Source organism: Cherax quadricarinatus, chromosome 60 (genome assembly GCF_038502225.1).
Source record: "Cherax quadricarinatus isolate ZL_2023a chromosome 60, ASM3850222v1, whole genome shotgun sequence".
In the NCBI taxonomy this organism is placed as follows: Eukaryota; Metazoa; Arthropoda; class Malacostraca; order Decapoda; family Parastacidae; genus Cherax; species Cherax quadricarinatus.
The window spans coordinates 22,144,852-22,160,909 of NC_091351.1; the positions used below are offsets into that span (position 1 = coordinate 22,144,852).

The window sequence follows — 16,058 nt, forward strand, 5'->3', positions numbered from 1 at the left end:
TTCGATACCTACCATAATCTATCTCTCCATAAGTTACTCTAGACCTATTAGTTGCAAATGAAATATACATTACCAGGAATTCTGGTAAAATTTAATATAAATTTGTGGACTGTATATTAAAATTAATAAATGATTATATATACACATTTATATAACAGAAGGAGAGTTTATAATCATAACACTCACCAATTAGTCTGGAGATTACTGTATGTTATGTACAGAACCCCCTCTACCCTCTACCCAAATTTATGATGATAATACTGACCAGAATTACAAACATAATTTAGATAGTTTCTTTGAGGTTCCTGGAGCTGTCTTGTACATCTGTTTAATGCTCAAGTTATGCAGGAATGCACATCCAACAATTTCGGCTCCTATTTGAGAGATTTTAAACCCCATATAACCCATAGAGTGACGAAAATTAAGCACATTACATTAGAGTGTCTGTAACACATTCAAAAAACAATGGCGACTCTCCCTGCTCGTCAGCGCAGGTGCAGAGCCTCCCTGTCAGCTCCATTCTCTAAAATACACTTTTAATCAGGTTTATTTACACAGCATAATTTTGGGAAATTATTTTCCACAGGTGCCATGAATTTCAAATTTTATTGAATTAATATTGATATTCGTTTGTATTAAAATACTAAAGAATACTTCCTCTGATCTGCTTCAAAATATTAAATATGAATCATTCTCTAAGTATAAAAACCCCATAAGTTTAGTCTGAGGAAAAGTGAATATGAGGGGATACGATCCCTGGACCTCAGAGGTGAGAGTCGCGACTCTCACCACTCAGCTACGGCTGCTCCTCTCCAAATTTGAAATGTTACTAAAATTTGTAAAAAAAGATTGGAATCGATGGAAATAGATTAATAATTACTGAAGAATGCTTTTCCAGATGGGCTTCAAATTTTCACTGTTGATAGGTTTTAACTAAAATAAAGCACTCACTTTAACGTGTAAATTTCCAGTTTTCTCAAAGCGTTTCCCATGTAACAATCAAGGAACGATTCTTCTCATCCATTTACAGTCCTGAACGATGGAATATTTTAATTATTGTTTCTGGTGTTTTGCTTTGTCTATCAGCTGCCTAGTTGAGAGTTTGCAGACTTATTTACTGAGAGGTGTTACAGGCCCACCAGACATCACCTGTCTTCCTAATACTTACATTACTATACTTTGTTATTTTTAATTTTCTGTCATTGCTGAGTGACTGTCAGTTACCTCACATTATAGTTCACTGAGTGACTGTCAGTTACCTCACATTATAGTTCACTGAGTGACTGTTAGTTACCTCACATTATAGTTCACTGAGTGACTGTTAGTTACCTCACATTATAGTTCACTGAGTGACTGTTAGTTACCTCACATTATAGTTCACTGAGTGACTGTCAGTTACCTCACATTATAGTTCACTGAGTGACTGTTAGTTACCTCACATTATAGTTCACTGAGTGACTGTCAGTTACCTCACATTATAGTTCACTGAGTGACTGTCAGTTACCTCACATTATAGTTCACTGAGTGACTGTCAGTTACCTCACATTATAGTTCACTGAGTGACTGTTAGTTACCTCACATTATAGTTCACTGAGTGACTGTTAGTTACCTCACATTATAGTTCACTGAGTGACTGTTAGTTACCTCACATTATAGTTCACTGAGTGACTGTTAGTTACCTCACATTATAGTTCACTATTGTGTAAATGGCTGAGTATTTATATTTGGTTAGTTTCTTGATGACTGTGTATTCATGTAATTGTTTTTTTTTACAGTTGATTAGTTGCTGTCTGATATAAGTTGCTCTGCGCGACTGTGTCATAATTATTGACTGCGTATTATGTCATATAACTGTATGTTGATAAATGGTTCAGAGAACCGACCAGCTGATACATTAGACACATGTGCAACACTTGGGTATCTTTGTTGTGGAAATGTTTCGCTACACAGTGGCTTCATCGGTCCAATGCAACAAAGAAGAGTGTTAGGTAAGACACATATGCAACAGTTAGGTATCTTTATTATGAAACGTTTCGCCTACACAGTAGGCTTCTTCAGTCAAGTACAGAAAAGTTGATAGAAGCAGAAGATACTTGAAGACGATGTAATCAGTCCATCACCCTTAAAGTTTTGAGGTGGTCAGTCCCTCAGTCTGGAGAAGAGCATTGTTCCATAGTATGAAACAATATGGAGATGAAGTGACAGAATGGAGCTTTTTATAGCGCCAAGAGGTGAGACGTAGGCCACTAGGAGAGGTAAGAACTCAGATGTTGAAAGGTCAGGTCCCTCTCAAATCCAGCCGCTCTCACTAGTGGAAGTTGTCGTAGTTGATTGCAGGTCTGTACCAAGATACCCTTGTGTTGCAGTGTCTGACAGATTGAACATTAAAATGGTATAAAATACCGACAGGTTGTTAGGTAAGACACATATGCAACAGTTAGGTATCTTTATTATGAAACGTTTCGCCTACACAGTAGGCTTCTTCAGTCAAGTACAGAAAAGTTGATAGAAGCAGAAGATACTTGAAGACGATGTAATCAGTCCATCACCCTTAAAGTTTTGAGGTGGTCAGTCCCTCAGTCTGGAGAAGAGCATTGTTCCATAGTATGAAACAATATGGAGATGAAGTGACAGAATGCTCTTCTCCAGACTGAGGGACTGACCACCTCAAAACTTTAAGGGTGATGGACTGATTACATCGTCTTCAAGTATCTTCTGCTTCTATCAACTTTTCTGTACTTGACTGAAGAAGCCTACTGTGTAGGCGAAACGTTTCATAATAAAGATACCTAACTGTTGCATATGTGTCTTACCTAACAACCTGTCGGTATTTTATACCATTTTAATGTTCAATCTGTCAGACACTGCAACACAAGGGTATCTTGGTACAGACCTGCAATCAACTACGACAACTTCCACTAGTGAGAGCGGCTGGATTTGAGAGGGACCTGACCTTTCAACATCTGAGTTCTTACCTCTCCTAGTGGCCTACGTCTCACCTCTTGGCGCTATAAAAAGCTCCATTCTGTCACTTCATCTCCATATTGTTTCATACTATGGAACAATGCTCTTCTCCAGACTGAGGGACTGACCACCTCAAAACTTTAAGGGTGATGGACTGATTACATCGTCTTCAAGTATCTTCTGCTTCTATCAACTTTTCTGTACTTGACTGAAGAAGCCTACTGTGTAGGCGAAACGTTTCATAATAAAGATACCTAACTGTTGCATATGTGTCTTACCTAACAACCTGTCGGTATTTTATACCATTTTAATGTTCAACAAAGAAGAGTGATGAAGATCTATCCACTTGTAACAGCTTTCAACCCGCTACTCACTGCTGGTGATCTGTTTCCTTTCACTAACCTCAACCCCCTCATATTCATTGCTATAGTTATCTACTCATTGCTATACTTATCCAATCATTGCTATACTTATCGCTGATATACTTAACATCTTGAACTCAGACTCTTAGATACTACAGAAGTAAGTCATGGTGCACTATGACACTTCACACTAATCCACCGAAACAGTTCATGAGAGATTCGACCTCTCTTGACCACTGATCAATAAAGCCAGAAGCAACTGATAAGAAGTATTTTGCACCTGTCACTAAAGGAACCTACTATCAAACCTCCACGATACTCCTCCAGTTAGTCTCTGGCACCATTATTTTAACCTCTCATTCTCCTTGCACTCTGCCCTCCGTGTATCACTCACATATTGTGTAACATTTTCACATGCCAACTTCTTCTCCCTTACAATTCTTTCTACCTCGTAAATTAACGAATCACTTCTGTTCCCTCGAGCACTCACTCTCCTATACCCACAAACTTCTACTGCACATTCTAATGCAACGTTGAATTCATGAATCTTCCCCATACCTTTTCTAGCCCTTCCTCATTACCTGTTTTCTCTCTCTAGTTCGACTTTCTCCCAACAGTTTCTTTTATCTTACCCTAACTACCTTCACCTTTAACTTATAACTTTGACTTCTCTCTTACCCATTAATGGCAGACTCTATGTACCCCATCTACCTCTTACTCTCACTGTAACTTCCAGTAAATAATAATTTGTTATATCTGCTGCCCTTCTAAATACATGCTCACCTAAAATTCTCCCCATCAACAATTTATTCACTTGTACATAGTACATAACACTACTGTTATCACGCCTTATAACGTATCTCATATTCTTATTTATTTTCTTTGTAGAGAAATTTTCTCCAAGAGGGGGGTATCAGCCCCCTTCAGTCCCTTTCAGCCCTGAGGAGGCCCAGCCCTCTCAGAAGGGGCAAGCGTCTTGTTTACTGCTACAACAAGTAATTGATCCCAGATGCAGTACGAGTATGTGACTCGGTCACGCGGCCGCTGCTCCTTGCAAGAGCCCGAAGTTGCAAATAGTTTAGCTTAATAAGAGACAGTCCATCTCTTACCTTAGCAGTACAATTAAGGAAAATCCTGCTCCACTTTATTACCATGGTAAAGATAGTGTACATTGTTGTCTATACTTAAGAAAGCAAGAATCAAGCATTCTGCTTTGCTTAATGGAGGAAGTTTGGCAAAGCAGCAAAAATTATTAGGTCAGTTTTTCCTTTATGTGCTAGGGGCATTGCAGTGGCATAGGAGGCTGTGAGGATAAATTGATCCTACTGGGATTCACACCGACGCCGGAATAACCAACAAAGAACATTGATCTGTGCGTTAGTGTGAACAAAGTGTCTCACAAAACACGGTAAACACGTACAGAGAAGTGTGATCAGCTTCCTTAGTAAACAGATTATGAATAAATGAACAAATCTTGATGAACAGTGTAACAACGAGTGTTGTGATCCAACAGAGTGTAGTGCAACATTCTTCAAGGAACACCATTCTTCAATCAAGTCAACAGATATCCTGGTGCAACTATGGGTCAGCTGCAAATACCCAGGTACGTTTAATGATTGTAACATTGATAGGTCAGATGCACAACAGATAACATGTTGAGTTGTTTAAACTACCAATACTCGGTAAATTACAGGCCATCGAGCCTTCAAAAGTAAGTTTTCCAGTCAGCAATCAGTTTTGGAAATATGCTGACATAATACCCTCTAGGGGTAATTTATTTTCAATACATAACTTTTTCAGCCCGTTGAGAAGTGGCTACGACAGCTTTTCAAGACCTCACCTGCAGGGGCGGCTGTGTAGGCGAAAGCTGTCTATCAAGCTAGGTTCTCCCTATATTTAATCTTTAACCTTAGCTGGTAAACCATTTCTCAACAATTTGGTCGTGCTCGAACCGGATAAAGGCCACACTGTGGTCCAAATATGTTGTACTACAGTGTACAAATAACCTACAAGCCAATGTCCTTCGAAAAAAACAATGTAAATCAGTGTAAATGAGTCCCTCCTGGCTCAATCACAGAGAATGGGCAGCCAAGAGAAAATGGGAGATCTCACCCAGTTTTCACCCAAAGAAATCGGGAGCTGGGTGACTCACCCAAAAGAAAATGGTGGATGGCACCCGTCATCCACTGCTCAAGCTCAAGAAATGGTAGCAACATCAGCAAGCCAGGTGACGGTCAGTTTGTCTGAGTGTATATGCACATAGTGTTTATAATGTTTATAGACAGAAATAAGAGACAAGATTGTGTTTATGTTTGTCTCTTATAGATTTAACTGTTATATTAAAGGAAATTATATATGAAGCATAAGCTTTCATATATATATATATAGATATATATATATATATATATATATATATATATATATATATATATATATATATATATATATATATTAACAGTGACATTTATATATGTGTAAGAAATATACATGTGTGATTTACAGTTATACAGTGACATTTATAGTGTATAGTGAATGAAGTATAGAACGTCTTTATTTACTGTGACTCAACGTTGTCAAGATGACACTGCAAACTCAGGACATAAACACCAGAGGCATCGTCCAGTTATATGTACTGTGTACCCTTCATGGTCATTGACCCTGAGGTTAAGCTTAGTGGGTGAGTAGGACTTTAAACTAGGAATAATTAGTGGTATGGGTTTTGGCAGGAAAACAGTGAAGTCCCAGTATAGTAATATTATGTGTTCTAGGGGAAATAGTAATAAGCAGAACGAGGAAGATATTGAAAAGCCAGTGACTTTGGGTGATAAGGACAGTAATAGGTTTAGTAGAAAAACAGAAATGAGCAGGAAGGGTAAAGAGAAAGGAGAGTCTTTCAATGTTTATTATGCTAATAGCCGTAGTGCTAGGAATAAGATGGACGAGTTGAGATTAGTTGCTAGTGCAAGTAACATTGATGAGATTAGTTGCTAGTGCAAGTAACATTGATGAGACGTGGTTTAATTCAAAAAGTCGGGACATGCCTGCGGAATGTCACATTCAGGGTTTTAAATTGTTCCAAGTAGATAGAAGTATCGGGAAGGGGGGTGGGGTGGCATTGTATGTCCGAGATCGCTTGAACTGTTGCACAAAAACGGGTATTAAGTCTGAAGTAACACATACAGAGTCTGTTTGGACATAATTTTCAGAGGTGCATGAAAAACTGATTTTAGGCGTGATATACCGTCCCCCAAACTTAGATAGGGACCAGGGAAGACTACTATGGGAGGAAATTGTTAAGGCCACAAGTCACGATAATGTAGTAATTCTAGGAGACTTTAACTTTAGTCATATTGATTGGAATTTCTTGACTGGGAATTTAGAATCATACGACTTCTTAGAAGTAGCTCAGGATTGTTTTTTGAAGCAGTTTGTGACAGAACCTACAATGGGAAATAACCTGCTTGACTTAGTTCTGGCATTCGCTGCCTGACCACGGTCGAGTGCGGTAGTGCTCTGCACCCCTCTGCTGTTTCAGGCGAGCTACCTTGTATCAACATGGCGCTGAGTGTGAGGAGGCGCGTAAATACCATTGGTATTGAGCTGCTTCGTGGGGCGATTTCACCCTCTTCAGTGCAAGTCTTACTCCCAACAATCATTAGGGAGACCTATGGAATCCAGGACGATGAGGTGTATGGTGTAGCCCTGAATGGGGCTTATAGAATCTTCGTCAAATTGAATTCCACGTGCGTGTATGCGTCTTTGGTGACGAGATTCCAAGACGTGAGTCTTGACGCTACTCCAGCTGTGAAGGTGCGTTTGATCGACGTATCTCGCCACTTTACGTGGGTTAAGATACGTAATGTCCCATTTGAGGCAGATGAGGCTGACATAAGGAGTGTTTTTGAGACATATGGAACCGTACATCTGGCACAAAAGGGCAAGTGGACGGCAGGTGCTTACATGGGACGTCCGGAGGGTACCTTTTCCCTGAAGATGACTCTGAGACATCCCATACCGTCTTACGTCGTGTTGGAGGACTTCAGGACACAAGTTATGGTATCGTATGCCGGACAGAGATGTACGTGCAGAATATGTGGGGCATACGACCATATGGCGGCAGTGTACGTGAAGCTGAGGAGGGCGCCAGCGCAAACTGGTGAAGCACCAGTTACCAGCGTGATAGCTGTTGAGAGCCCAGTGCGAAAGCAAGGGCCTGGGCGCTTGTGGAGTGAAGAGGTGGAGGATTCCAAAGAGGAGACTGGCATGTGTGAGGTAAGTTGTGATGTAAAAGGATCTGTTACTACACAAAGGAAAAGTACAGAAGTGCAAGTGCAGGAGGAGGTGCAGGCTCTAGAGGAAGAGCTTCAGGAAGTGTTAAGGACACTGACACCGCCTGCAGAGGATGTTGTTCCTGAGCTGGTGAGAGGCACGGCGTTGCCTGTAGAGGAATGTAAGGATAAAAAACATAGCAGGGTTGACGGGCCAACTAGTAAGAGAGAGTTGTCGCCGTGTGCTGTGGAACGGGGCGTGGTGGAGGTTGAGGTTCATCGTGAGGGAACCTCAGAAGATAATATGGATGTAGAGGGCATCACGAGGAAGAGAGCGGCGGCGTCAGACTCAGATGATGTCCTGACGCCGGCGCAGAGGTCTGGGAGGAAGGAAGAGCAATGTCGAAGCAGTCACGATAAGAGGCATCGCAAAAAAGGGGGAGGGGTTGATGGTGTGAAGCCTTGTGCTGGCTCTGGGGCAGGAGGCCCTGGGATGAATGAAAAGAGGAGGAAGGGTTGGAAACTATAAAGAGGCCTTAGGTGTATGACTGTGAACGTAAATGGACTGTGTAATAGTGTGAAGAAGGAATGGTTTCGAATGTTTCTGTATAAATATAGGGTGGATGTAGTGTTCCTGCAAGAACACAATTTCAAGGAGGGAAGAGTGCTCGAGGTGGAGGGGTTTCAGGTCATGACTCTGCCATCTGCACGTCTGAAAGGTGGTGTGGGTATATTGATCAGGGAGGCAAGCCCGTTTGTGTTGCTAAGAAGTGAGGGGGGAGGGGGGGGAAGAGTATTGCGCGTGGATGGGTGGTGGATGGGACAGCGGGTATCTTTTGTATGTGTGTATGCACCAGCGGAAAATGATGTGAGGGTAAAAAGGGATTTTGTATGTGAAGAACTAGTTTTCTTCTTACGTGGTTTACCTGCAGTGGCCGTCGTTGGTGGGGACTGGAACTGCGTTATTAGGAGGGCTGACGTGGAACCAAAAGGGGCGGGGCACGTGTCGGCGGCTTTGCGAGATCTTTTGAGGGATATTCAGTTGCGGATGCGGTTGGAGGAGGGGCGTGGGAGGTAGAGCACACTTTTGTAAGACGGGGTTACGCTGCTAGGTTGGATAGGCTGTATATATCTCAAGGGGTTGGGTTGACATTTTTCCGTACAATAGAAGTAGCTTATTCGGATCATCGGGCGGTAGTAGCAGAGGTGGCGTGGGAGTCACTAGCAGGTATATCTAGGGGATATTCGAAATTAAATACAAGTGTGTTAGGTGATGAGGAGGGGATAGAGGGATTTGCAACGCTGTGGGAGGGGTTACGTGCAGAGATAAATGGGGTAGAGGATGTGGTGATGTGGTGGGATGGTGTGGCTAAAGAACGGATTAAGCAATATTACGTAAAGGAAGGGAAACTTATCAATTCTTTAATATATGGGCTTGCTAACTATTTGGAGGATCTTCTCCACTTCTACTCTCACCACGACACCAAAACCAAACGTGGTGTGATTATAGGCTTCTTCCTACGTGCACTCAGAATCTGCAGCAACGAGTTCCTTGAGGAAGAGTGCACTATAATTGAACAAGTATTTTCTAAACTCCACTATCCTCGTCACTTCATCAGAGACTGCAGACGGCGGGCATTAAACATCTTCAACACACCCAGAGAAGACACTGCCGAGAAGAGATACATAGCCCTCCCCAACAACTCCATTGCCAAACATGTTTCCAACATCTTTGCCAAAACATCATTCCAAGTATCTACCTCCACAACCACGACCATCAAGGACATCACCAGTAGTAGACAGGACAAGCCTCCATCCTCTGCAGGGGTATACATAATCCCTTGTAATGACTGCAACAAATTATATGTGGGCGAAACATCAAGAGACCTCCAAACACGCATTTCAGAACACCAATATGCAAGCAGGACTGACGATACAAGGAATGCCTGTGTACAACATCGCAATTCACACAACCATTTAATTAACTACAGAAACTCAAGACTTATAGCCACAGAAGACAACACTCAATATGCAACAATTAGGTATCTTTATTTCGAAACGTTTCGCCTACACAGTAGGCTTCTTCAGTCGAGTACAGAAAAGTTTATAGAAGCAGAAGATACTTGAAGACGATGTAATTAGTCCATCACCCTTAAAGTTTTGAGGTGGTCAGTCCCATTTTAATGTTCAACACTCAATACAGAAGAATCCTGGAATCATTGCTTATCTCTATAACCAACAATTTCAACCAGAACAATGGCTTCTATAACATAGCTGAACCACTCGCCAAGAAACTTCTTCATCGCTATCCCACATAAGAACATAGAACACTGCAGAAGGTCTACAACTTGTCCAATACCCCTGCCAAGCTACCCAAGACTCTATAACCCCACCCGGTAGATCATCAGATGCAGCATTCTCCACCTGACCTCAACATTCTGGACATGACTATAAATACTCTCGTACCTTCCTAGTTTAAAGTCCTAACAACCCCCTCAACTGAGTTAGCAAGAAAACCCACACCTGCCCTGGATAAGTGAACCCCATCCCTGGCATACATGTCATTTCGGCCATAGAAGTTGTCCCAGTTGTCAATGAATGGTACTGCATTATCCTTACAGTGTTATCCAGCCAACAATTAATACCAATTGCTCTGGACAACCATTCATTACCAACACCTCTTCTTGGCAAAATGCCACATATAACAGGGCGCCCCCCCTTCTTCCTAATCATGTCTATAGCTGTCCTGAACTTTCTAACTAAATCCTCACTTCTACGCTTGCCTACATCATTGCCTCCAGCACTGAGGCAAATAATAGGATTGATCCCATTACCGTTCATGATGTTGTCAAGCCGGCTAACAATGTCCTCTATCCCAGCCCCAGGAAAGCATACCCTTTGTCTCCTACACCTGTCCTTCAAGCAGAATGCCCTATCCATGTATCTAACCTGGCTATCCCCAACAACAACAATATTCTTACCTTCCTTGTTGTCGTTCGTCGTGACGATCCCAGTAGTAGACTCACATTCGTCGGGTAGCACCGAGAATGCGTTGGAGGTTTCCACGGGAGTTTCCACAGCAGTCTCTTTCTTCTTCATCGTTTCTGGCTTTCCATTCGTCTTCTTGATCGTCAACTTCGTCGTCCCCTGCTGTCCAGCCACTGACCACGATCCCTTCTTGACCTGAGGACTCGAAACAGGAGGACTACTACGAATCCTCTTGTTTTCCTCGGTCAATCGCCGTATCTCCATCTTCGCTGCCCTCAATTCTTCCTTAAGTTGCTGGCAAAGTTGCTCGATGGAGGGCATCTTGGTTCAGTCCACGGGAGCAAACAAGACACTTCTTCACAGAGTTAGGTACAGGTCAGCACTCAAAGTACAGTGTTTGCTTACGTGTCTTTCTAAACCACACTGGAAGATGTAAATGAGATTCCAGTAATTAACAATTATTTAGTTCCTGATGAATTTAAGTTAACTAATATTACTGTCACGAGGGACATGGTTATTAAACAGTCTACCTAGTTGGGTTGAGGCTAGGACTTTGGGTAGTTTCAAATTTAGGTTGGATAAGTACATGAGTGGGAGGGGTTGGATTTGAGAGGGACTTGGACATCGGAGCTTGTTTCTTGGGTGGCATTGAAAATTGGGTTGGTCAAATGTTTGTTAGTGGGATGAATTGTAAAGGACCTGCCTAGTATGGGCCAACAGGCCTGCTGCAGTGTTCCTCCTTTCTTATGTTCTTATGATAGACAAACTGAAGCAAAATAAGTCCCCGGGACCCGATGAGCTGTTTTCCAGGGTACTTAAGGAATGCAAGATGGAGCTTAGTCAGCCATTAACGAGTGTATTCAATGCGTCCATCCTTACCGGTGTTGTGCCAGAGTTGTGGAAGATGGCTAATGTGGTTCCTATATTCAAATCAGGGGATAAGTCCACTCCTTCAAATTACCGTCCAATTAGCCTGACATCTATAGCGGGCAAGTTGTTAGATCAATTATAGCTGATATTATCAGAAGTCACCTTGAAGAGCATAACTTGATAAATGAATCTCAGCATGGATTCACTAGAGGTCATTCCTGCCTGACAAACTTACTGACGTTCTTCAATAGAACATTTGAGGCAGTTGACAGTGATAAGGAATATGATATTGTTTATTTGGATTTTAGTAAAGCCTTCGATAGAGTACCTCACAAAAGACTCTTAAGAAAAGTGGCAGCTCATGGTATAGGAGGTAAAGTTCTAGCATGGATTGAGGCATGGCTTACCAATAGAAAGCAGAGAGTTACCATTAATGGAGTGAAATCTGAATGGGGATTAGTCACTAGTGGCGTTCCACAGGGATCAGTTTTAGGCCCTCTCTTGTTCATAATTTACATTAATGACCTTGATGAAGGGATTACGAGTGACATGTACTTAGCTCAGTGGTGACGTGTACTTAGCACAGTGGTGACGTGTACTTAGCTGTGGTGACGTGTACTTAGCTCAGTGGTGACGTGTACTTAGTTCAGTGGTGACGTGTACTTAGCTCTGTGAAGACCTGTTTGTGTGCTCTCTGTGAATCTGAACCAGGATGCCCTCTCTTTAGCAACTTTACCAGCAGCTGAGAGAAGAGCTCAGAGTTGCTAAGATGGAGATACGGCGATTAACGGAGGAGAACAAGAGGATTCGTAGTAATCCTCCTGTTGTGAGTCCCCAGGTTAAGAGGGGAGCTTGGTCAGTGGCCGGGCAACATGGAACCAAGCTGAAGATCAAGAAAACGGTTGGAGAGGCAGAAACAACGAGAAACCAGAAGACTACCGTGGAAACTTCCAACCCATTCTCGGTGCTACCTGACGAATGTGAGTGTTCTACTGGGAATGCCACAACGAGCACCAAAGAAGCATTGGCAGACGTGAGTGAGACATCCCTAGAAACCCCAACGAAGACCATCGAGAACGTCTTGACGAATTCTACAAGTGGTGTAATGCTACCTGGCGAATGTGAGTCGACTACTCGGAGCATCACGACGGACGACGCCAAGGAAGGTAAAAACATTGTTGTTGTTGGGGATAGCCAGATTAGGTACATGGATAGGGCATTCTGCTTGAAGGATAGGAGTAGGAGGCAGAGAGTGTGTTTTCCTGGGGCTGGGATGAAGGATATTGTTAGCCGTCTGGATGACATCATGAGAGGTAATGGGAGCAATCCTATTATCTGTCTCAGTGCTGGAGGCAACGATGTTGGCAGACGTAGGAGTGAGGACCTGATTAGCAGGTATAGGTCAGCAATAGAGATAATTAGGAAGAAGGGTGGGAAACCTGTCATATGTGGCATTTTGCCAAGGAGAGGAGTTGGAAATGAATGGTTGTCCAGAGCAATTGGTGTCAATTGCTGGCTGGACAAATACTGTAAGGAAAATGCGGAAACATTCATTGACAACTGGGACCACTTCTATAACAGAAATGACATGTATGCCAGGGATGGGGTTCACTTATCTAGGTGTGGGGTGGGAGCACTGACCAACGCAGTGGAGGGAGCTGTTAGGTCTTTAAACTAGGAATAGTTAGTGGTATGGGTTTTCGCGGGAAAACTGTGAAGTCGCAGGGTAGAAATACGAGTACTAGGAGAACTAGTAATAGGCCAAATGAGGTGGATATTGGAAAGCCAGTGGCACTAATTGACAAGGACAGTAATAGGTTTAGTGGAATAACAGAAAGGAGCAGGAAGGGTAAAGAGAGATGAGGGTCTTTAAGTATTTATTACACAAATAGTCGCAGTGCTAGGAATAAGATGGACGAGTTGAGACTAGTTGCTACTGCAGGTAACATAGATGTATTTGTCATTACTGAGACGTGGTTTAATTCAAAAAGTCGGGACATGCCTGCAGAATGTCACATTCAGGGTTTTAAATTGTTCCAAATAGATAGAAGTATCGGGAAGGGGGGTGGGGTGGCATTGTATGTCCGAGATCGCTTGAACTGTTGCATAAAAACGGGTATTAAGTCTGAAGTAACACATACAGAGTCTGTTTACATAAGAACATAAGAACATAAGAAAGGAGGAACACTGCAGCAGGCCTGTTGGCCCATACTAGGCAGGTCCTTTACAATTCATCCCACTAACAAACATTTGACCAACCCAATTTTCAATGTTACCTAAGAAATAAGCTCTGATGTGCAAGTCCCACTCAAATCCAACCCCTCCCACTCATGTACTTATCCAACCTAAATTTGAAACTACCCAAAGTCCTAGCCTCAATAACCCAACTAGGTAGACTGTTCCACTCATCAACTACCCTATTTCCAAACCAATACTTTCCTATGTCCTTTCTAAATCTAAACTTATCTAATTTAAATCCATTACTGCGGGTTCTCTCTTGGAGAGATATCCTCAAGACCTTGTTAATATCCCCTTTATTAATACCTATCTTCCACTTATACACTTCGATCAGGTCTCCCCTCATTCTTCGTCTAACAAGTGAATGTAACTTAAGAGTCTTCAATCTTTCTTCATAAGGAAGATTTCTAATGCTATGTATTAATTTAGTCATCCTACGCTGAATGTTTTCTAACGAATTTATGTCCATTCTGTAATATGGAGACCAGAATTGAGCTGCATAATCTAGGTGAGGCCTTACTAATGATGTATAAAGCTGCAGTATGACCTCTGGACTTCTGTTGCTTACACTTCTTGATATAAATCCCAGTAATCTATTTGCCTTATTACGTACGCTTAGGCATTGCTGTCTTGGTTTAAGGTTGCTGCTTACCATAACCCCCAAGTCCTTTTCGCAATCTGTATGGCTAAGTTCTACATTATTTAACTTATAAGTGCTAGGGTTATGGACACTTCCGAGCTTCAGAACCTTGCATTTATCTACATTGAACTGCATCTGCCACTTTTCTGACCAAGAGTAGAGTTTGTCTAAATCCTCCTGAAGTTCCCTAACATCTACGTTTGAATCAATTATCCTACCTATCTTCGTGTCATCGGCGAATTTGCTCATATCACTAGTAATTCCTTCATCAAGATCATTGATATATATTATAAACAACAACGGGCCCAAGACTGATCCCTGTGGAACGCCACTTGTTACTGATCCCCACTCGGATTTAACCCCATTTATGGACACTCTCTGCTTCCTGTCTGTGAGCCATGATTCGATCCACGAGAGCACTCTTCCCCCAATGCCATGAGCTGCTACTTTCTTCAACAGTCTTTGGTGCGGAACTCTATCAAATGCCTTACTAAAATCTAAGTAAATAATATCAAATTCTTTATCGTGGTCAACAGCCTCAAAAGCTTTACTGAAAAAAGTTAATAAATTAGTTAGACAAGACCGGCCTCTTGTGAATCCATGCTGAGTATCATTAATCAAGCTATGCTTATCGAGATGGCTTCTTATAATTTGAGCTATAATTGACTCTAGTAATTTGCCTACAATTGAGGTCAGGCTTATTGGGCGGTAATTTGACGGTAACGACTTGTCCCCTGTTTTAAAAATAGGAATTACATTAGCCATCTTCCACATATCAGACACTACACCTGTTTGAAGAGATAAATTAAAAATATTAGTTAATGGTTCACAGACTTCCATTTTGCATTCCTTTAGAACCCTTGAAAAAACCTCATCAGGACCCGGTGACTTATTTTGCTTCAGTCGGTCTATCTGCTTCACAACCATTTCACTAGTGACTATGATGTTACATAATTTATCTTCTTCTGGCCCACTATAAAAATTAATTACCGGAACACTACTAGTGTCTTCCTGTGTAAAAACCGAGAGAAAATAATTATTTAAAATCGAGCACATTTCATTCTCTTTGTCAGTAAGATGCCCATAGTTATTTTTAAGGGGACCTATCTTATCTCTGACTTTTGTTCTATATACCTGGAAAAAACTTTTTGGGTTAGTTTTAGAATCCCTAGCAACTTTAATTTCATAGTCCCTTTTAGCTTTTCTTATCCCCTTTTTAATGTCCCTCTTAGTGTCAATATACTGATTCATAAGATGACCCTCGCCTCTTTTGATACGCCTATAAATTCCTTTCTTATGCCCTAGTAGATATTTCAGCCTATTATTCATCCATTTTGGGTCATTTCTATTTGATCTAATTTCTTTATAAGGGATAAATGTTCTTTGAGCAGCATGTATTGTGTTCAGAAAACTGTCATATTGATAGCTCTCTTCGTTACCCCAGTCAACAGATGATAAGTGTTCTCTAAGCCCATCGTAATCTGCTAAGCGAAAATCTGGGACTGTTACTGAGTTATCCCTACTATCATACTTCCATTCAATTCTAAATGTAATTGATTTGTGGTCGCTAGCACCCAGTTCTTCTGAAACTTCTAAATTATTAACAAGGGATTCATTGTTTGCCAGAACTAAGTCAAGCAGGTTATTACCCCTTGTAGGTTCTGTCACAAACTGCTTCAGAAAACAATCCTGAACTACTTCTAAGAAGTCGTATGATTCTAAATTCCC

The 16,058-nt window shown here is 41.7% G+C and overlaps 1 protein-coding gene across 4 annotated transcripts in view; it reads right to left on the minus strand.

The window, feature by feature from the left end:
• LOC128694511 (glyoxylate/hydroxypyruvate reductase A-like) overlaps positions 1–16,058 on the minus strand; it is a 451,562-nt gene that overhangs the window by 222,326 nt on the left and 213,178 nt on the right. The window lies entirely within an intron of this gene.